This window comes from Mirounga angustirostris, unplaced genomic scaffold (assembly GCF_029215605.1).
Source record: "Mirounga angustirostris isolate CCGP_5_RB_7025 unplaced genomic scaffold, mMirAng1.0.hap1 SCAF_9, whole genome shotgun sequence".
Taxonomy (NCBI): Eukaryota; Metazoa; Chordata; class Mammalia; order Carnivora; family Phocidae; genus Mirounga; species Mirounga angustirostris.
The window spans coordinates 19,747,291-19,768,455 of record NW_026991717.1 but is presented as its reverse complement, the minus strand read 5'-3'; the positions used below and the strand labels follow the sequence as shown (position 1 = coordinate 19,768,455).

General features: G+C 49.1%; 2 long non-coding RNA genes across 2 annotated transcripts; one reads left to right on the top strand and one right to left on the bottom strand.

Moving 5' to 3' along the window:
• Positions 1-3,660: 3,660 nt before the first annotated feature.
• On the bottom strand, positions 3,661-7,954 carry LOC123860938 (uncharacterized). The gene is made up of 3 exons (XR_006794908.3): positions 7,814-7,954; positions 6,382-6,616; positions 3,661-4,019 (listed from the first exon to the last, which is right to left on the bottom strand). It is a non-coding gene; the product is annotated as an uncharacterized LOC123860938 (long non-coding RNA).
• LOC135361538 (uncharacterized) lies at positions 5,053-19,037 on the top strand. The gene is made up of 3 exons (XR_010404900.1): positions 5,053-5,214; positions 12,826-16,791; positions 18,057-19,037. It is a non-coding gene; the product is annotated as an uncharacterized LOC135361538 (long non-coding RNA).
• The last annotated feature ends 2,128 nt before the right edge of the window (positions 19,038-21,165 follow it).

The following is a 21,165-nucleotide window of genomic DNA, read 5'->3' as shown; positions in this document are numbered from 1 at the left end:
GTAGACTGCAGTTTGGGAGTGATGTGAAGCTTTCAAGTGCCTCTTCCGCTATTGTCCCTTAGAATGAATTTTTTTTTTTTTTTTAAGATTTTATTTATTTATTCGACAGAGAGGGACAGCGAGAGAGGGAACACAAGCAGGGGGAGTGGGAGAGGGAGAAGCAGGCTTTCCATGGAGCAGGGAGCCCGATGCGGGTCTCGATCCCAGGACCCTGGGATCATGACCTGAGCTGAAGGCAGACGCTTAACGACTGAGCCACCCAGGTGCCCCACCCCCCCTAGGATGAATTTTACTTTTGTTCCTCTTCAGCTTGCTGAATCTGTGTTCCCTAGAACAAGGGTCTTCAAACCCATTCTAAGCCTCATCCAGCTTCTTGGTACACGTGCACCTTCCTGGCCCCAGAGTGGGACCGACTGGGCCCATTAGAACCTGCATTTTAACAAGTGCCCACATGAGGCTGTGTGCACGAACATTCTCGGGGTTTTGGGATAGATCTAACTACAGGATAAATTGTGTATAGTTGCTATGTAATCGAAGAATCAAAAAAAGTAAGACCTTTGATGTCAAGGTAGCAAGCTTTGTGGAAGCCAGTCCCACTCCCAGGACAGGTATTTACCATGTAATGACAGTTAAGACCCAGTATAATAACATTGTGCTCTCAGTAGGAATTGCTGTCATTCAGCCTAATTGTCATTTACTTTGTGGGAATGTTTAGTTTTTCTTCGGAAGAAAGCACATTTTTATTCCTCAGTAAGGAAGAGCACAGTATGCACCTTGATGACAAAGTAATTTAAATTCTCTATCATGATAGTGAACTGTCAGGATTTTTGATGGGGGTTGTATGAGCAGTGACCTTGTCAAGCTTGAATGTCTGTCCAGCATCATGGTGACCCTTTGTTAAAGTTCACCATTTCCTTCCTACTCCCACTCCTGCTCAAGTCTGTTCCTCTTCCTGATGCCCACGTGGATGTTTATGGAGGTGGCGCCCTCCCTCCCTCACGAGTGCGCCTTTAGAAAGGCTGCGAAGGGAAGCCTGGGTGGCTCAGTCGGTTAAGCGTCTGCCTTCACCTCAGGTTATGATCTCGGGGTCAAGCCCCACATTGGGCTACCCGCTCAGCGGGCAGGCTGCTTGTCCCTCTCCCTCTGCTCTTCACCCCTGCGTGCTCTCTCTCTCTCTCTCCCCCCTCTCTCAAATAAATAAATGAAATCTTAAAAAAAAAAAAAAAAATAGGCTGCTGGACCTCTTCTGGTCCCCCTCTCCTGGTCGTGCCATGCCCAGAGTCTGCACCCACTGGCCTCCCGGTTCACTCTCCTCCTGGCCTCTCCTCTTCCAGCAGAGCCAGGGTCCCTCTTACTAAAGTGCTCTTCCAAATTGGCAGTTCCAGTGCCTTCCTGCCCAGAGAGCGGGCCCTAGAGGTCCCCTCCTTAGGAACCTCCTCCAACCAAACTGGGTTCCAAGTTTGTGGGGACATCAGGGTCTTTCCTGCTCGGACCTCAGTCTGAAACTCTCTCTGCACACCACTGTGCTGGCCAACTGGGCTGATCCTCCAAGAGCCAACTGAAACTCTCCCATTGTCCACTCTGGTGTCACCCCGGACCCTTCCAGTGTAGAGGTGGCACAGCTAGACTTAATTCTATGGTCATGTGATCATAGTCTTCCTCACTGGACTCTTGGCTGTGGTACCCCGGCATGTTGAGCCCTCTTGTCAAGAAGGACCGTGTCCTCCACTGTCCCCAGCCTTGCCGTTAGCACACGGTTCCCCATCTTGTGTGTTCCTTGCAGTGGAATATCCACGCGGCCCGCCTCCCTGCCACTGCATTAGTCGTGGCCCCGTGGCCCACCCACACTCGTGACCTGGAAATAATTGCTGCTTCTCTTAGAACTCTGAGGGCTTTCTAGTTCTACTCTTTGTTTCATTTGTTACTTTATACTTAGTGTGCATTACTGTATTTTAAATACAGAAAAGTATTGAAATGGCCCATAGCCCCACAAACCAGATAACTCCTGTTAACAGTACTTAAAAATGAAGACTCCTAGTGAGGATGGTTGGAAGGGGGAAGGTCACAATGGTACACAGAGGCATGAAATGGAGCCTTCCTCTTCCCTCCATCCATCCAGCCCTGGGGGCCCTCCCACAAAGAACCACCAGGTCTGTGGCCTGGTGGGGAAGGGGTGGTGTGAATCATAGGTGAATTAGGTCGGTAGCATTTTAAACAACTCATTTACACCAGTGAGAGCCACATGCTTATTTGCTGGGGCACAAGGGCCCAGGTGAGCCTCTTGCTGCAGGACAGAGAGACCTGGTGCTCTGAGGACTTGGCAAACATATTTCTGGAGGGCAGGGCAGGGCTGAGTGGGCTTGTGGGTGCGCGTGGGTGCACGTGTGGGAGCAGAAGAGCCCTGTCTCCTGGGACACACACTGACTGTACTCGCCTCTGGGAGGTGGGATCGCTTTCCCAGCACTGCTATTCTGGGCCAACATGAGACCACAGTATGCACATGGAGCCCTGGCATTCCAGGACTTCGATGTTTGGAGACAGGGCCATGGTCACAAAGTGCACGTCATGTGACAGTCCCTCTTGGCTGCAAAGTAGGCAGCCCGGGAGCGAGGGAGGCGCATTCCCTCCCACCGGGTCTGAGAGCAGAAGGGGCAGGTGCTGCTGGCGCGCCCACGGCTGGGGCCCTTCCCGAGTTCAGGGCACGGAAGTAGCCCTGACCCTCCGAAACGGCCTTCCCTAGTCTCCCCGAACTCCATCAGCCCGGCGGATCAAGCTCTCGGTCTCTGTGTCCCCTTCCTGCCCAGCCTTTAGACCTGTCCCCTTCACGAAGCTCGCCAAGCCTCAGCCCTGGCTCCGCGGACTTGTGCTCTCTCTGCTGCTCCGACCGCAGGCGCGGGGGACGCGGACGACAGTCCCATTTTGCCTCAATCCTGTGCCCTTGAAGGGTCGCCTGGAGGACAGTGAAGGGGACTGGTGGGTTTTCAGAGGCATTCTGATGCCGGCTCTCTTGCCCTTTAGTAAAAAGTCTGTCCTCCTGGAAGGTGAACGCCTGCGGGACTGCCTGCCCGCTGGACGCTCTCAGCAGCTCCGGGGCTCCGCCCTGGCCCCAGATTTCAGCCTCTGTCCTTGTGCTTTCTTGTCGTGGAGGGAAATGAGCGCCAGCCCGCCTGCACCTGCGCTGGCGCCCGCCCTGGGGGATTAGGCTGTGTTACTGCGTATAAATTGCTGTAATCTCTGCTGCAAAGGAGCTTATGTGCCCCTGTGACTGGGGGCCGGCCGGGAGGGGGGTCTGTCTGCTGAAGTGGCTGCACAGGGCTGTGCCTACCTCAGTGGGTCCCACTGTGCTTTTTCAAGCCCTCGAAGGATGGGCTTCTGTTCCACTTGAAGGAAAAGGCTGCTCACACCAAGTCTGCTTCGTCAATGTTGCAATGCATCGGATCGGATTACAGCAATGACTTCCAGTAGGAAAAAACCCTCCTCCTGTTAGTTTTGCAGTGCTTCAGGGTTTTGGGCTTTCTGCAGGGATGTAGGGGGGTGGTGGGGAGAGGGGGGTGGTGGGAATATAAAAATCTCCAACCGGAAACCATAGGGCCAACCAGATTAGGGGCTGGTTTGTCAACAGGGCAGTTAAACCACTTAGGTGCCTGCCGTCAGATACTTTTTCGATGCATTAATTTGCCATTTATTCTATTCCAGTTATGAGGGTTTTCCTGTCTTACTACAACAATCAAAACCAAAATTTTGTCCTTTAAAGAACATTCTAGCTGCATTTTCTTTAAAACAGTAAGAGTTGTTATGCCTGACTGATTTCTAATGAGAAAATATAACAAGAAACTGATCAAGTCATTTAATAATGCATATCAGGCAAGCTCTGGAATCTACCTAAACGGTTCTCTCCATCCAGCAGTTTGTCACAATTAAGCCAGCGAAGCCTCTGGGCTGCCACCTTCCCTTTCCTCTTGCTGATGTGCCACGACTCAACACCGCATGCCTGGCTCGATGCGACCTACACGTTCCCACTGGAGAAAGGAAAACGCTTTTAGCCAAATCCCTAAGTGACCTTCACATTTATTAATTCTGAATTAAGTTTGGGTCTTTCTTTAGGCAAAGGCTCACTGCCTGTTACAAAACAACAGGGGAACTCTCAGCCATAGGCTCAAAATGCCTTCGGAAAGCTAGAAATTTCCTAAAATGCACATTCAAGGAGTTGGGAAGGAAGCATTTTGCATTTTTTAAGTCTGTCTCCCCTTGTGGATAACACTGTCATTAATCACAGTATGAAAATATGCATACTGGGCAGTTGAGTCAAGAAGGAAAGACCTTCTCCACCACCCTGTTCCCACTTCGGTGAATTCCTCTGGGGTTTTGGTGACATATTTAGAGTTTGATGCAGTGGGGAACATACGGTGTAGCCACTTGCTCCCCTGCTCCTTTACCGCACGCTTGAAAACCCCTCTTTTGGTCCTTTGAAATCATCGTTAATGGCTGCCTTCTCTGGTAGAGTTGAGAACTTTCCCAGTGTCCACCGCCTTGAGCGCCCCACATTCTACCCCGAATAACGCGGCAGCGAGCCCACAGCCCGTCTTGTGCTTGGACCATCAGATTTCCAGAAGTGAGCCATCTACCTCTAGGGCTGAGGGACCTGGTGTTGGCCTTATTTCTGACTTAACAGGAAGCCATTTGGTATTTGACGTGGTCAACGTTGACGTTTTGTGCCTGCTAGCAATTCCAATAAAACCTTTTAAAAATAAACTTGAACTCAGCCAAATGACCTTCCAGAAATACGAGGGGAATATTGCACACGGAATCTGGGTTACACCATCCCATGAGAACGGCAGCCCCACAAACCCAACTCTGGGACTGCTGAGTCACTGAGTCACTACGAAGTGAGAGAAAAGGCAGATGGGTTTATGGGTGAGTCAGGGAGTGAAGAGAGGCAAGTTCCAGACAGACGGCCTGTTTGGGCACAAGGTCCGTTTCTCGGCTCCCGGGCCACAGGCATCCGTCCCAGGAGACGGGAGGGCAGGGGTCAGGAAGGGGCGTGGCCGGCTCGAGATAAGCGCCGCTCTTTCCAGACTTCACAAGGCAGTGGGGGTGCGGGGCGAGGTGTGGACGTGACCAGAGGCACCGGGCATCCCTCCTCGCTTTCAGTGTTCGAAGCTGGAACTACCAACCACGCTCCTGTGTTCTCAGCAGGTTTGGAGGACTCCCTAGGTATTATATCATAAGTATAGCTTATTGTCACTTCGCATCTGTAGGTCTTGGAAGCCAAAGCGCGTGACTAGATTGGAAGGTGGTTTCGGCTGTGGGCTGGTTAAGGCCTGGGGCCTGGAGAGCAGACGATGAAGGAAGATGTGGGGCATCTCCTGGTTAGCAAAGGACAGCTGGACACCCCTGTTGGGCCCCAGTGAGCCGGAGATCTCTGAGAGCTGGTCTTGGGCTCAGGGAAGGCCGGGGCTAGCGCTTGTCCACGGGCTGGAGCGGGCAGAGGGCTGGGGGGGCTCGCCATGCGGTCATCGGTAAGGAGCGCTTGAGGTTATGATTCACGGGCCTTCTTTAAAATTAGGTCTGGGGATGGGCCTTTCCTTCTCCCAAAAGGATGTGCCTTCTGGCAAAAACTTGCCAGGCCCAGTTTCTCTGATGCGGATTGTCAGGGCAGTCCCTGGCTGGGCCACATCCTCAAGAGGATGTGACTTTTATGGCCCGCCGGCCTGGCGGGATGGGAAAGCCCTGTCCAGCCCCAAGACGGTATCCCGCGGGCCTGGGGGGGGGGAGGGTGGCACGGGCGGGTTGCTGGACAGTCTCGGCCGCTGTGCCTGCCCAGGAGCTGGGGCTTGGCTGCCAGGTCTTCCCCGAGCTAGGAGGATGCTTGGCTTCCATTACCTGCCCCACTGGGGACCCTCCAGTTAGCTCATGCCCTGCAGGGCCATGTCACCACCCTCACCTCCTGGCTAAGGGCCTGACGCTGCCCCCCTTTGCCCCCCAGTCATGGCTGTAGCAAACGGCTGCCCCCGTGTTGCTTTGGGAGGTGAGTTTATCACAGAATCTATTTCGCCCCAAAGTCTGTCCCCTCGCCACCCACTGAAGTGCATGCACGGTTGGGGTTAGGGTGACGTTCTTTTGCTTGCCCTATTTCTGGCTCCGTGTGTTTGCTTTTTCTGCCTCCACACAGTCAGTCCCAAATTAGGAGGAAAATGTCCACAAACTGCAAGATTGGGGAGAGCATGTGACACATACAGACTAGCATAGACTGGCACTCCGATGCTGCAGATTGTCTCAAAATGACTTGTCGGAGAGGATGTAGAGTTGCCAACTTTGGAGACAGATGCTGTGCAAACCGAAACCCTCTGCGGACTGGGACGGTAGCAACACAGTTCCTACCTGGGGCGAGGAGTCGCCGTGGCGGGGTTCTGAAGGGCAAGCAGCTCTCCGTCCTGTGGATGTAGGGGTGCCGCCAAGTGGGGCTCCTCAGGCAACATGGAAGCCAGATTCGAGGGGTGCCCCACAGGATGTCCTGGGCTCTCTCAGCAAAATGTCTCTCTGTGGGAGATCGATTCGCTGCTGGAATACAGCTCCAGGGGATTTCACAGACCTGGGTCTCCCGAACTAGCCGGGGCTGGGGGTGGGGACAGATGGGGGACAGTGAATCCATCATGCCATTCCTTGTAACCCACCTGATGCCCCAGCCTGTGGTTATACAAACCCGGGAGAGTTTGGGATGAAGGGCAGGGCATAAAAATACAAAGAACTGGGTTTGGAAAGTGTTTGGTTTGGCACTGGGGGGAGAGAAGCGGCCCCAGAACCAGGCAGACGTGGGTTTGGGTCAGCGGTGGGCTGGAGTGGGCAGCTCTCCCCAACCCTGCATTCGGTGACCCCACGCCGGTCCAGCAGCCTGCAATCGGCCGAGGTGGGAGTATTTATACCCCCGGAGAGGGTAAATGCTTCGAGTCAGGACTTCTTTTCTTTCCTTGTCTGTCTGGAGTTGGCCTTCCCAGCACAGCAACTGGTTCGCACTGGTTGGGCTCAGGCCCACAGACGATGGGCCAGGCCCTGTGTGAGTCTGCCAGCCACCGAGTGACCTCGGGCAGGTTCCCGGTGGTGCCAGGGCTCGGCTTTCTGCTCTAAAATGGGCAGTTATGACGACCTCGTGAGACTGATGAGAGAATCCACAGAACCTGGTTCTTTCAGCGCCTGTCCCTGTGTTTCAGTTAACGTGTCCCCCCCCACCCCGTGTCCCCACCTCGAAATTGCAGTTGCTCCAAACTCTTGCAGACCCGTATCCGGTGACTCATCAAATCCCACAATCCCTCCTGGATCTAAAGTCACCAGGGTGGCCCCTCCTCCCACCCCATCGTCTCCCCACAAAACTGCCTGGATCGGGCAGGTCCTGCCCATTTCCTGCTCCTCCGGTCCAGCTGCTTCTCGGCCATCGGACTCTTCTTTAAAAAGACAAACCGTATTTGTCCTCTTCTGCTTAGACGCAACCCCGGTTTCAGTCCAGACTTCGAGCAAGGCCTGACTGCCCCGCGGCGGCTCTGCTTGGCCCGCCTCTCCCCCTCCTCTATCTTTCCAGCCGCATCTGAGCTCAGCAACCCCTGCCCCCATCACCACGCCTCCCTACCCAAGAGGAGACAGGAAATCCCTCTTAAAACTGCAAGCGGGGGCCCATTCTGGGCTTGGGAGGCCGGCCCCGTCTCTCCTGGGCAAATGTGCAGGTTCCGTGGCAGTGTGACCCTCTCACTCTGGCCTGTCTGGGCCCGGTAGGTGGAGCTCCATCCTGCCGCCGCCCCTATCCGAGGCCCCCTTTACTCACCTTTGTAGGCCCTGGCTCCTCCCTGGGAGCTTCTGGTCTCCATCTGCCCGTTGTCTGGCTGTCACACCAGGCTGGCCCAGACGGAGCCTTGCTCACCTTTGTGACTCACCAGGGGCCTGGCCGGCCCTGCTGTGTAGCCAACGTCAGTTTCCCTTGACTTCTATTCTAGGCTCTTGGCTGGCTTTCTTGCCAAGGGGAATTAACAAGCGAGATGAAATATTTCTATACAGACAGCCTGGGACATTCAGTTTTTAGGTGAAAACAATCGAACAGCTTTCAGTAAGAACTGCAAGAACAAGAACCTTACTTCAGAGACGTGGAATGCTTTCCCTCTTGAATCATGAAACTAACATTTATGGAACAGTTACTAAGTGCCAGGCACTTTGTATGTTACTTCATTTACTGTTCCCTCAATCCCTGTGAGATCAGTATTCTGACTTCAGTTTATAGGGGAGGAATGGAAGCTCAGAGAGTTTAGGTGACATGCCCAAGGTCACAGAGCTAATAAATGGCAGATCCAAAATTCACACCAGATCAGCCTTTTTTCAAAAGCCACGTCTCGGTTGGGGGGGGCGGTGGGGGGGTGGGAGGGGAGGGAAGGCAGTGTATCTACTTGTCAGGGAATTTACTGTCCTCAATTTAGAGCACTCACAGAGTACCAGGATGTGGGAACCCACTGAATGAGGGTGTTTTCAGAACCATAGAAAAGGGCAGAATGCATAAATACTTTATCTTTTACTCTTCCTCTCCCTTTTTAAATGCTGAATTTTTTTAAGACTCCCCAAACACACAATTCAACATAGATACAGTAAAAAATATTTTTTTTTCAAAATACACAGTATTCAGAAGAATTAAAGTTCCAGTAATGGTGGAGTACCTTGTATCAGACTCACTCTCCCACTGATAGTGATGATAAACTACGGACAAAATAGCTAACATGCGCGCCCACACACACACCGCCAGAAAAAAAAATTTAAAGATTTGAAGGCACTAGAGTGACAAAAATCAGACAGATACCAGAGGAGATTTGACCCTTGAATGATGGGAACTACATATTGTTATAATTACACATGTTATTTATCCTGCTCTTCCCTGAAGGGCACCTCCTGGCCACAGAGCACGGGGTGGGGGCGGATAGGGACGCAGAAAGTTCCACTGTTATTGGCTTGAGGTGTCAGAGGATGAAGTTTAGAATTAACAGAGTAACTGGCACTGGAAGAAGGAAATCCCAGGGAGATGTGGAGGAGGGACGCTCCAAATCTGCATATCAACTCTGTTCCCAGAGTCAGTTCCTCCTGAACTATGCTTGCAATGGGGAGACTCCAAGGAGTACAGTGTAAAGCAATAGCTGTAAGGCAGGAAAAGCTAATTGAAAATTTCAGCTGCTTCCCATTGCACTGGAGTCAGAGTGTGGAGTTAGGATCCCACTTAGTTGGAGGAGCTTCACAAACACCAGGGGGTTTCTACTGAAACCCCAAAGGCGCTGCGTATTCAGAGCAAAGACTGTGTCTCAGATTTATCCTAACACCAGTGGTGAAATCAAAACAGACTTCTCCCAATAAGTGTGAAAAACAAGCCTCCACAAAATCAAGATGATAAGCAGGGAATTTAATAGGTATTCACAAAAATCTACACTCTTCAGAGGAAGATAACAGGATCCAGAGTTTGTACAATCTCATTTATGAGGTCTAGAATTCCCCTCTTAGTCAAATCTTTCTTAGGGCCTTGGGCAGAGTTTTAGGCATGGCTCCCCATTCCCATTCTGGACCCCCCTTTGCACCACACCTTGGTAAGTTCTAATACTTACCTGAGGGCTTCTTGTCAAGATCTGCTGGTTGTCTGGCTGCCACACCAGATTGGTAACTTTTGATTAGTAGACGTGTGTGAAAAAACAGAGAAATGTGACCTATGGTCAAGAGAAAATTCAGGCCATAGAAACAGACCTGAGATGAGCCAGATATTCGTATTATCAGATAAGTCTTTAATAAAGCAAGTATAAAATATTCAAGGAGTGACTATAGGGAATCTTAATTGAGAAATAGAAAATAGAAAAAAGAATTTCATAGGTATTCTGAAAAATACAATATCTGAATGAAGAATTCACTGGATAGACTTAACAGCATATTGAAAATTACAAAAAGTTTTGGGGTTTTTTTTGAGATTAAAGAAATTAGCAAACCACTGCAAAACTGATCAAGAAAACAAGAGAACAAAACACAATTTACCAATATCAGAAATGAAACAGAGGATATCACTACAGATCCTGCAGCTATGAAAAGAGTAGTAAGAGACTATTAACTTTATGCTAATAAATCCAATAACAAAGATGAAATGGACCCATTTAAAAACACAATTTACCAATATTGATATGAGATGAAATAGCTAATCTGAATAGCCTTTCATACAATAAGAAATTTAATTTGTAATTAAAAACCTGGCCAGAGGAAAAACTCCAGGCCAGATGGCTTCACTGGTGAATTATATCAATATTTTATAAAGAAATGATAACCAACCTCACAGAAACTGTTAGGAGGTAGAAGAGGAGAGAACATGTCCCAATTTCATTTTTAAGGCCAGCGTAACCCCAATACCAAAACCTGACAAAGATACTGGAGGCTTTGTAGAGGACTTTGGCTCTACAGAGTGGGCCCCACTATCATGTCCTCCACTGCAAGGCCTCTCTTCATGGGACACCCTGTCTCAGTTCCGATAGTGCCACTTGCCATATTCAGGAAACATTTGTTACCTGCTGGGCCCCTTCTTCTCCTTCTTCCTCTTCTCCTTCTCCTTCTCCTTCTCCTTCTCCTTCTCCTTCTCCTTCTCCTTCTCCTTCTCCTTCTCCTTCTCCTTCTCCTTCTCCTTCTCCTCCTCCTCCTCCTCCTCCTCCTCCTCCTCCTCCTTCTTCTTCTTCTTCTTCTTCTTCTTCTTCTTCTTCTTCTTCTTCTTCTTCTCCTTCTCCTTCTCCCTCTTCCTCTTCTTTCTTCTTTCTTCTTCTTCTTCTTCTTCTCCTCCTCGACTCCTTCTTTCTTCTTCTTCTTCGATTTATTTATTTATTTTAGAGAGAGAGAGTGCAGGGGGTGGCACAGAGGGAGAGGGAAAGAGGGTCTCAAGCAGACTCCACACTCACTGCAGAGCCCCATGTGGGGCTCGATCTCACAACCTCCAGATCATGACCTGAGCCGAAATCAAGAACTGGACACTGCTGCTCAACCAACTGCACCACCCAGGCACCCCTGGGCCTCTCCTGCTTCACTGTTCCAACGCTGCCAGGCACAAAGATAAACCCGGGGTCTTGCTAATATCCCCAGTCTGACTCAGGATGGGGGCATCAGTTCCCTCTGCTCTTAGATTCCCAAGAAACTAAGGGCTCAAGAAAGATAAGCCAGAGACAGGAAGCCCACCTCAAGCTCTGCTCTGCCCCTTGCTTCTCCTCCTCCTCATCTAAGGGATCTTTATGTCATCTCCTGGGCATGAGATACTAGCTCTGACTTATCTGCATCCTTTTGAAAATCAAAAGTCAAGAACCTTGGCTATTTATCATCTATGTTCTACTGCAACAACCATCCCTTGAGGAAATGGATGTCTCATAGGCCTGCTGTTTGATTGAGGGAACAACGTGGGGTAACAGGAGATAGTGGTGTGGAGGAAATACTTGTCTTCAGAACATGATTCTGCCATACTTTTCTGTAATAGGGACTGCTTAAATAAAGCCTGGGCAGACAGAGAGATAGCTTGATGGGACAGGCTAGAGAGCTCAGAAGCAGGTCTGTGCACATGGACATGAGATGTTACAGGGTGGCCTGAGGATCTGCGGGAGAGGACTGACTTCTCAACAAATGGTGCTGGGACAGTTGAGTAGAATGAGATCCCAACCTTATGCCATAAGCGGAATGGATTAAAAACCTGAATATGAAAAGCAAGACCATACAACTTTTAGAAAGTAACATGGGATGATATCTTCTTGATCCTGGGGTTAGGAAGGGTTTCTTAAACAAGACCCAGAAATGTACTAACCATAAAGGCAAAGACTAATACATTCATATCAAAAGGCATCATAAAAGGAACAAAAAGATAAGCCATAGACCAGGAGAAGATATTTGCAACACATATAAATGACAAAATACTTATATTTGGAATACATAAGGCACCCCCTATAAGCCAATAAGAACAAGACAGACCACCCATAGTGAATGGGCAAAAGATCTCAACAAGAATTGCACAATGAAGGGAATTCAAAGGGCTAATAAACATGAAAAGATACTCAATATTGTTAGTAATCAGGAACATGCAAATTAAAACCACAGTGAGATACTCTCACACATCATTAGAGGAGTAAATCATTTTCAAGTCTAATGAATGATCCCTAGTGTTGGTGAACACAGAGAGGAATGAGGGCTCATCCACTGTTGACAGGAATGTACATTGGGATAGACACGTTGGAAACAAGTTTGGCATTATCTCATCAAGTTGATGACACACATATTGTCTTAGGAGCAATTCTTCTCATAGCTACGTATTCAGAAGAAATGCATGTGCACTAAGATTCATATATAAGAATGCTCACTATAATATTCATTGCTCATGATAGCCAAATATTGGAAACAACTCAAAGGTTTCCAAACAATAAAAGTAGATGAAGAGAGTAAGTATATATGGATATAAGGAATACTATCTAGCAACAAAAGCTAATAAACTATTCTTACATGCAACCCTGGGTGAATCCAACAAAAGAATGAAAAAAAGTCAGCAGAAGGATATTACTGTATGTTTCCATTCCTATAGAATTCAAAAAACAGCCAAATTAAACAATGTTGTCTAGAGATGAATCCAAAGATGGTAAAACTGCTAGGAATAAAAGGGAAATAATTATCATAAAGACAGGCTGGTTGTTGAATCTGTCAAGAAAAGGGTTTCTGGGGTGCAGGAAAGATTCTGTTTCTTTACCCAAGTATTCATATTATAATTACTATTTAAACTGTACATATGCTAATGGCCTTTTTTATATTTATTAGCCATCTCACAAAAGAAATGAATGAAAAGAAAAACTGAAAAAAAGAAAAAACCATGGCACTCTATGCTGGATCCACTAAAACTCATCTTCCTGAAGACACTTCTACAACATGGGACGTTGTTCATATACTAATAAGAATAGGAAGCAAGTTACAAAACCATATATGCACGACATGAACTCAACTTAGAGGGGAACCCATGTATTCGCGGAGAAAAGATCTGATGGGAAAACCTCAAAAATGTCAACAGCAATTCTTCTCCTTTGTATACTCTTAAGTGATACCCCAATTTTCACAATGAACAGGTGTTAATTTTCTAGTTTTAATAGGAAACCAATATATGTTATGTAAATTCTCTGCAGAAAGGTCTGACGTAAGACTTACCATGTTACTTCCAATAATCAGGATCGGGTGTGGGAAACGGAAGCCCCTCAAGGCACTTCCAGGAAAGGTATCACATAGAGGGGATTAGGAGTCTGCTGTGCTCTGGGAAGGCTAGAGGAGCCGGACCCATTTGTAGGAGGGCACACCGCTGTGGCTCTGATTCAAAAGTCATGTCGAGGCCACCACAGCCACATGCACCTGTCACACCCATGAAGCATCTCGAGCTATTGCTATAGGTTGTGGGGGGCCCCAGACAGCTACAGCCTCCGTATCAGTCCCGCCTCGTAGATCACACGAATGCCTCTGCTCTGTGCACCCAGGTGTAGGAGTCTGGTGAGTGGAGGTTAGAGCATTGTGGCCCCTGCACACCGTCCCTGGGGATTCTGCTCCAGGGGGTTGGAAAGGAGGTGACCGAGAGAGCCAGCTTTCCCTTTGTACTTTATACCCTGCGGATGTAAAGCCAGGGCTAGCGTAACAGACTACTATAGACCGGGCGACTTAAGCAACAGAAACGTATCATCTCAGCGCTGGAGGCTGGAAGTCCAAGATCAAGGCATCTCGGCAGCATGGGTCCTTTCTGAGGCCATAGGGAGAATCTGTTCCGGGCCTCTCTCAGTGGATTATAGATGGCTGTGCCTTCACGGGGTCTTCCCTCTGTGCGTATCTCTGCAGTCACACTTTCTGTTTTATAAAGACATATATAAATGTCTTTTATGGATTATGGAGTGGATCAGGGGCTACCCACTCCAGTATGACCTCATCTTAACCAAGGACACCTACATTGACCCTGTTTCCAAATCAGCTCACATTCTGACATACTGGGGATTAGGACACAGGAATCTGCGAGGGGAACACAATTCAGCCCATAACCATGCGTTCAAGCTTCTTACTAAAAGCATGTATAATGGAGGGCAAAAGGAACCCCAAGATTCTCTGTGGATAAATCATGGAGACTTTGACAATGTGCTGTTCTGGGATGGGCGTTGTGGAGGCTGGGACGCTGGGGAAATGGGCAAGGCCAAAGGCCACAGAGGTCAACTTTCTGAGAATATTCTTCCAGGTGATCGCTCTGTTGGCAGCAGAACGGAAGAACTGACATAAAACCCCATCTGCCTTCTGCACCGCCAAGGGGTTTCATTTTGTGTGGGGGGACCCCCCGCACTGTCTGTCCTGTCTCTTTTTACCTTCTCTGGTAGAATCCAGCTGCCATCTGGCTGGACTCACATTGGAGGGGGAGGAGGGGGGCCAGTCCCTGGGGCCTGGGGCTCCCACATCCCTTTATTATGCTGGGTCTGGCTTTGAGCCTAGGAAAGCTTTGGGAGAACAGGCAGAGGCCCTGCAAGAAGGTCCCGTCTTGCTCTGATCTGGCAGAGACCCGGCTTCGGAGTGGGGACACATGCCTGCCTTCCTCGTGGAGCTGCCGCAGGGTCGCTGCTCCAGGGGCAATGGGATGTGGCTCCCGAGAGGCCGACCTCGGGAGGGCCCAGGCTCCCTCCACCCTGCTGGGATCGTCCCCTTGAATGATAAGCGGTCATCCGTGGCCAGAGGGTCGGAGCGGAGCCTTGTGGCTCCCAGCGAGAGTTTCTGGTTTCCCTTCCAGCGGGTGTTGGCCGGGACTGCACGGATGCCTTTGTCCCTGCTGGTTGCTCCGAAGCTTGGATTCCATCCCTGGCCAGGCCCCAGAGATGCCGGCTGGTTTTCTCCAGCAGAAGAAGCTGTTCTTTCTGTGTCTGCAGATGGTCCTGTTGCAAGCACCTCGGTCAGGCTGGTTCTGGAAGAGCAAGCTAAAATGAGCAGACGTTCGCCTTCCTTTGAGAGGGTGCTGCTGGCTGGGTTGGAAATGGCCTTGGGGTTAGTGGGGGTCTGTTCAGCACTTCTCTGGGGATCGTACATCCTGTCCCCTCCATGCCTTGCTTCTCTCTCTTCCTCCCCCTTCCTCCTCTTAGCCCTATGGACACCGCCACACAGCCTTCCACTTGCCTCCGGCACAACCCTGCTCCAAAACCTTTGATGGCTCCCTCTTGCCTAAAGTGGTGTTTCTCAAACTGTGTGCCTCGGACTTGTTTGTAGCTCATAAAAGATCACCCCTCCCAGCTCTCATCCCAGACCCAGCAATCAGGTCTCCAGTCGGGGAGCCCAAGAACTTTAACTTGCTTCTTAGGTGACTTTTGTTTTAAATTTGTATATTTAAAAAATATTGTGGTAAAACACACATAATATACAATTTACCACTTTAGCCATTTTTAAGCGTACAGTTCAGTGGACTTAAGTACTAGTATGGGCTGAATGTTTGTGTCCTCCCCGAATCCAGATGTTGAAGACCCAACCTCCGTTGGGATGGTATTTGGAGGTGGGGCTCTTGGGAGGTGCTTAGGTTTAGATGAGGTCAGGAGGGTGGGGATCTCATGATGAGATTAGTGCCCTTCTGAGAAGAGAAGAGAGGATCTCTCTTTCTCTGTGAGCACCCACCAAAGAAAGGCCATGGGAACGCACAGTGTTAGAAGACAACTTTCACCAGACCCTGTCCGCTCTGACACCTGCTCTTGGATTTCCATCCTTCAGAGCTGAGAAAGTAAGGGGCTGAGGTTTGCGTCACCCAGGCTGGTATTCTGGAATGGCAGCCTGAGGGCCTGAGACAAGTCTGTTCACACCCCAAGATGTTGCCTCCATTGCAACCAGTCATCCCCGGAACTTTTCATCTCCCCCATCTGAAACTCTGCCTAGTAAACACTCACTCCCCCTTCCCTCCCTCTGCCCCTTCTTCTTCCTGTCTCTATGAATTTGACAACTCGAGGACCTCACATAAGCAGAACCATACAATCTTTGTCCTCTGTGACTGGCTGATTTCACGTATCCTTGTGTTCTCCCGGTTCATCCATGTTGTAGCCTGTGTCCAAATGATCTTTCTTCTTAAAACTGAATAAGCTTCCACTGTTTGTAGAGACTACATTTTGTTTATCCGGTCATCAGACGATGACACTTGGGTTGCTTACACATTTTGGCTATTGGGAATGATGCTGCTGTAAACACGGATATACAAACAGTTCTTCCAGACCCTGCCTTCAGTTCTTTCGGGCAGATATCTGGAAGTGGAATTGCCGGATCATATGGTAATTTTATTTTTAAGATTTCCTACAAACTGTCATTCCGCAGTGGCTGCGCCATTTTGCATTCCCACCCACGGTGTGTGAGTGTTGCAATGTCCCCACATCCTCACTGATACTTGTTATTTTCTGTTTAGTTTGTTTGTTTGGTTAGTTGGTTAATTATTTGGGGTTTTTTTGGTAATAGTGATCCTAATGGGTATGAAGTGATATCTCACTGTAGTTTCGATTTACATTTCTCTGATGATGAGTGATGTTGAGAACTTTTTCATGGGTTTACTGTTCATTTGTATATTTTCTTTTTTTTTAAGATTTTATTTATTTGAGAAAGGGAGAGAGAGAGCATGAGAAGGGGGAGCAGCAGATGGAGAGGGAGAAGCAGGCTCCTGATGAGCAGGGAGCCTGATGCAAGGCTCCATCCCAGGACCCTGGGATCGTGGCTTGAGCCGAAGGCAGACGCTTAACCAACTGAGCTACCCAGGTACCCCTATTTGTGTATTTTCTTTGGAGAAATGTCTACTCAAATTTCTTGCCCGTTTTAAAATTGGATTTTGTTGTTGAGTGGTATCTATAGCCAATTTAATATATATATATTTATAGAGTGAGCAGGGGCAGAAGCAGAGGGACAAGGAGAGAGAGAATCCCAAGCAGACTTCCCACTGAGCATGGAGCCCGATATTGGGCTCGATCTCATGACCTCAAGATCATGATCTGAGCCAAAATCAAGAGTGGGACACTCAACCAACTGAGCCACCCATGTGCCCCAAGTTGTATCTATTGGTGATTTTGATGGAGGGTAAAGTGAGAGACCATTGGCGAGCAAATGAGCCCTTTGTAGGGCATCCAGGGCCCTCTGTAGTGGGGCCTGCCCTGCCTTCCATCTCATTTCCTGCTGTTCCCAGCAAGAATGCTTTGCTCTAGCTGGACATTTCCATCTTCTGGCCTTCATTTATACCATTCCAAAAACGTGGACCTCTGCAGCAGGCAAACTTTTTCTTATCTGCATAAGAACCACCCTCTTCCATCTCCTACTGAGATAGTTCTTGTGGGACTGTGGGTCACAGGATCCCTCCCCGTCCTGGCTGCATCAATGGTACATGACCCAGGCTCGCCTAATCCTACTGCTTCCGACATCTTGGCTTTAGGGGGCTGGCCCAAGGGCTGGACATTCAATCCAAGCCAGTCAGGTTTCTATGTGGCTTGTAGGGAGTGTTTTTTTCTGCTTGGCTTGCCAAGCCGGGATGATATAAGCCTGGGCCCTTTGTGGCTTCTCTGCAGGAATAAAAAAAAAGGTCAACACACAATGTAAGGTGAGTCAAGACAGGAAAGCAAAAGAGAATGTGAGTAAGAGAGAGAATGATATTGTCTGAGCCCCTGGATCCAGCCATACCTGAAACTAGCAATCCTTTGATTTTCTAAGTCCATAAGCCAATAGATTCCCTTTTTGCCTAAGCTGGTCTGAATGCAGTTTCTGTCACTGGCAACAAAAAGTTCTGATGAATGCAGAGCGCCCCGCCCCAGTTCTTCCATCTGTGCCACAATGTGGCCACCCACCCATGTCCCCACCCAGCTTAGATCCGTGCTGTTCTCTTTTATGTCTGGGTGAGGGGCTGCTCCCTCTAGGGATCTCCAGCAGTCAAGGGGTAAGGAGATGGCTTTGTAGGTGTTCCGATTTTCAACTCTGCCTGCCCTGTCCTTTAGAGATCTTCTGTATTATATACTTGCTGTCTGTGCCTTGTGTAATAGGGTGAGTCTTTACGAGAAAAACGATCCTTGTGGTGGCTGGTGTGAACTTGGAAGGGAGACATCTAGCATCCCACATTCCCCACCCACACCTTGGGGCAGCCTTGGGCAGAGGTCCAGCCCCAGCCAAGGAACGTGTCCTCTGCAGGGACTTACGGAGGGAGGGTGTGAAAAGGTGAGTAACTGTGGAAAACATGAGCTGGTGTCTCCCTGTTGTGGGTTTCAAGTGTGTGGCTTTTTCTTTTCGCAGCTGTGCTCTCCCTAGAGGGTTTCCCACCCCCAGCCCAGGAAGGGGAAGCCACCCCCGGGTGTCAGAAAGGGCTGGGTCGCTCCCATGGGGAACCACTGGCCTTTATGTTTCAGTCCCTTAGAACAGGATGGAGGGTGGTGCCTTGAGTCAGAGGTTTTGGGGAATGTCCTGGCCACCCTGAGAGAGGGGAAGGAGATGGAGTCCTGTTTAGTGGTGAGTCCAGCACCCTGAACAAGCCACCCCCAGACAACATTTCCTCTGGGTAGTGGGGGTTCAGGGGGACCAAGTCCCCACACCTATGTAGTTGGGGCTTGTACCGTATGAACGAGTTCCGGTGTGACTTTCTCAAAGACAATTTTTTTTCTTAAGTGTAAAACTTTTTATTTGAAAAACAAGGAAATGTCTCTTGCACCCAGGTATTACGGAGCAAGTTCTGAGGTGCTACACGTTAATATGCCAGGAGATCATGTGGTATCTTTCACTGCTTTGCGACCACTTGCTATGTACTTGGGCCATTAATTTGGGGATGTTCCTGTCCCATCTCCCCAGTCGTGCTTTTCGAGTCCTGCTTCTGCTGCTCTGAATTGCCCACAGCATCGAGAGTCCAGCCTAGGAGAAGTGCTCACAAGGGTGAAATTAGCAATAATAGTAATAGCTAATAACATTTATGGTGGGCTTTGTGTGAGTCAGGGGCTAGTTTATTTTTTTTTTAAAGATTTTATTTATTGGGCGCCTGGGTGGCTCAGTTGGTTAAGCGACTGCCTTCGGCTCAGGTCATGATCCTGGAGTCCCTGGATCGAGTCCCGCATCGGGCTCCCTGCTCGGCAGGGAGTCTGCTTCTCCCTCTGACCCTCCCCCCTCTCATGTGCTCGCTCTCATTCTCTCTCAAGTAAATAAATAAAATCTTAAAAAAAAAAAGATTTTATTTATTTATTTGAGACAGAGAGAGCACGTGAGAGAGAGAGAGAGAGAGAGCACAAGCAAGGGGGAGGGGTAGAGGGAGAAGCAGATTCCCTGCTGAGCAGGGAGCCCGATCCGGGGCTTGATCCCAGGACCCTGAGCTGAAGGCAGACGCTTAACTGATTGAGCCACCCAGGCGTCCCAGGGACTAGTTTAATAAACACTTTGCTAGTATTATTTCATCAATAGTGGATACTCAGAGGGATCCTGATTTTGTGATCTACGCAGATGTGCACGGGCTGTGACCACTGCCCCCCCTGCCCTGCACAATGAGCCAGGGCTCACCGTCCCCTCTGGAAAGCATGCTGAGCCACGGTGAGAGCCTGTGGGTTTATTCCCAATGTTGTTCATGCCAACTGCACGTGTTATAATAAGGAAACAATCTAATTAAATATGGTGCAAACTAAAGAGATATGAGGGTAATTAAGAATGGATTGTTGTTTTTATGATATGTAGGTTGAAACACTTGATAAAGGTGAGTCACCTTACGACAAATGCTCGTCCAATGAGATGGGGACAAGACAGCTGTGAAAGATCAAGAAAACCCAGTCACAGGGCCCCTGCCCGCAAGTAGCTTGCTTCACGCTGGTTTGCAAGGTCTGGCTCCACTTTGGAGGAAACAAGTTGAAAATCATAGAAACATTATGGTTATGACTTATATAAGCAAAAAGCAAACGTGGAATTCTACCCAGTGGCTCATTGTCAATTAGGACTTGAACCTATAGCAAATTGCAGTTACAAAGTATGTTTTCAGTTAGAAGGTTTAAATTGTAAAGAGTGGTTTTATGATTCCCCACTTTAACTTTTTAAATTAGCCCACCTACGGCGGGTCGGAGGGTTTGGCTACAGGTGTGTATGAGTGTGGAAGAAAGGTCACGTGTCCACCACCGTCTTTCTTAGGAAGATCCCTGAGACACTCCCTGGTTTGGTTCCTGTCCCCTTGTTGGATCAGGGTCTTTCCTTCACTCCCAACTGCTCCAGGTATCCGGGACTGCTGGACAGCGGGTCACCTGCAGGCCCAGGTCATGGGAGAGTCCCTGTCCACCTCCACCCGTCCCTTTGACGACCCCAGCTGACCTTACCTCTCCCTTCTCCCCAGTGTCCAGGAGATGACATCTCACCTGACCCTGCGAGCATGTCCCCAGATCTTTCTGTTTCTTGCTCTCGCACCTCCTTTGAGACTTTGTCTTGAGTTGGGAGAGGGGAATGGCCCTCAGGACACCAGTAAGTGTCCGAAGGGAGAAAAGTCTGCAGAAAGCACTCAGCGTTTGGATGAAGGGATAAGCAAAATATGGTCTATTCATACAGTGGAATAGGATTCTGCCTTAAACAAGTAAGGGAATCCTGACACCTGCTACAGCATGGATGAACCTTGAGGACATGATGCTGAGTGAAAGAAGCCAGTCACGAAAGCGCAAATCGTGCACAATCCCACTTAGATGAGGTCCCTGGAGTGAGCAAATTCAGAGTCAGAAAGTGGAGCTGTGGTTACCAGGGCCTGCACTGTGGGGAAGAAGGAACAGGGAGGCGTGTCGAATGGTGCAGAGTCTCAGTTTGGGAAGATGACAAATGTTCTGGAGATGGACGGTGGTGATGGCTGCACAAGGATGTGAATGTATTAATTCCACTCAACTGCGCATCTACGAATGGTCAATTTTGTGTTGTGTATAGTTACACACACACATACACACACACGAGCCAGGCCCTGGCCCTCAGTGCTTCACCTCAGCGGGAAACCTTGAGGTTGTTTCTGGTGGATGGGATTCTGGACATCTTCATGTTTTTCCTTAAGCCTTAATATATTTTCCCAATTCCCTGCAAAGAGCACTTCTTACTTTAATAATTGGAGGGGAGAGAGAAGGGCACTTCAAGCATCTAAAAGAAAATATGAAGGGAGGGAGC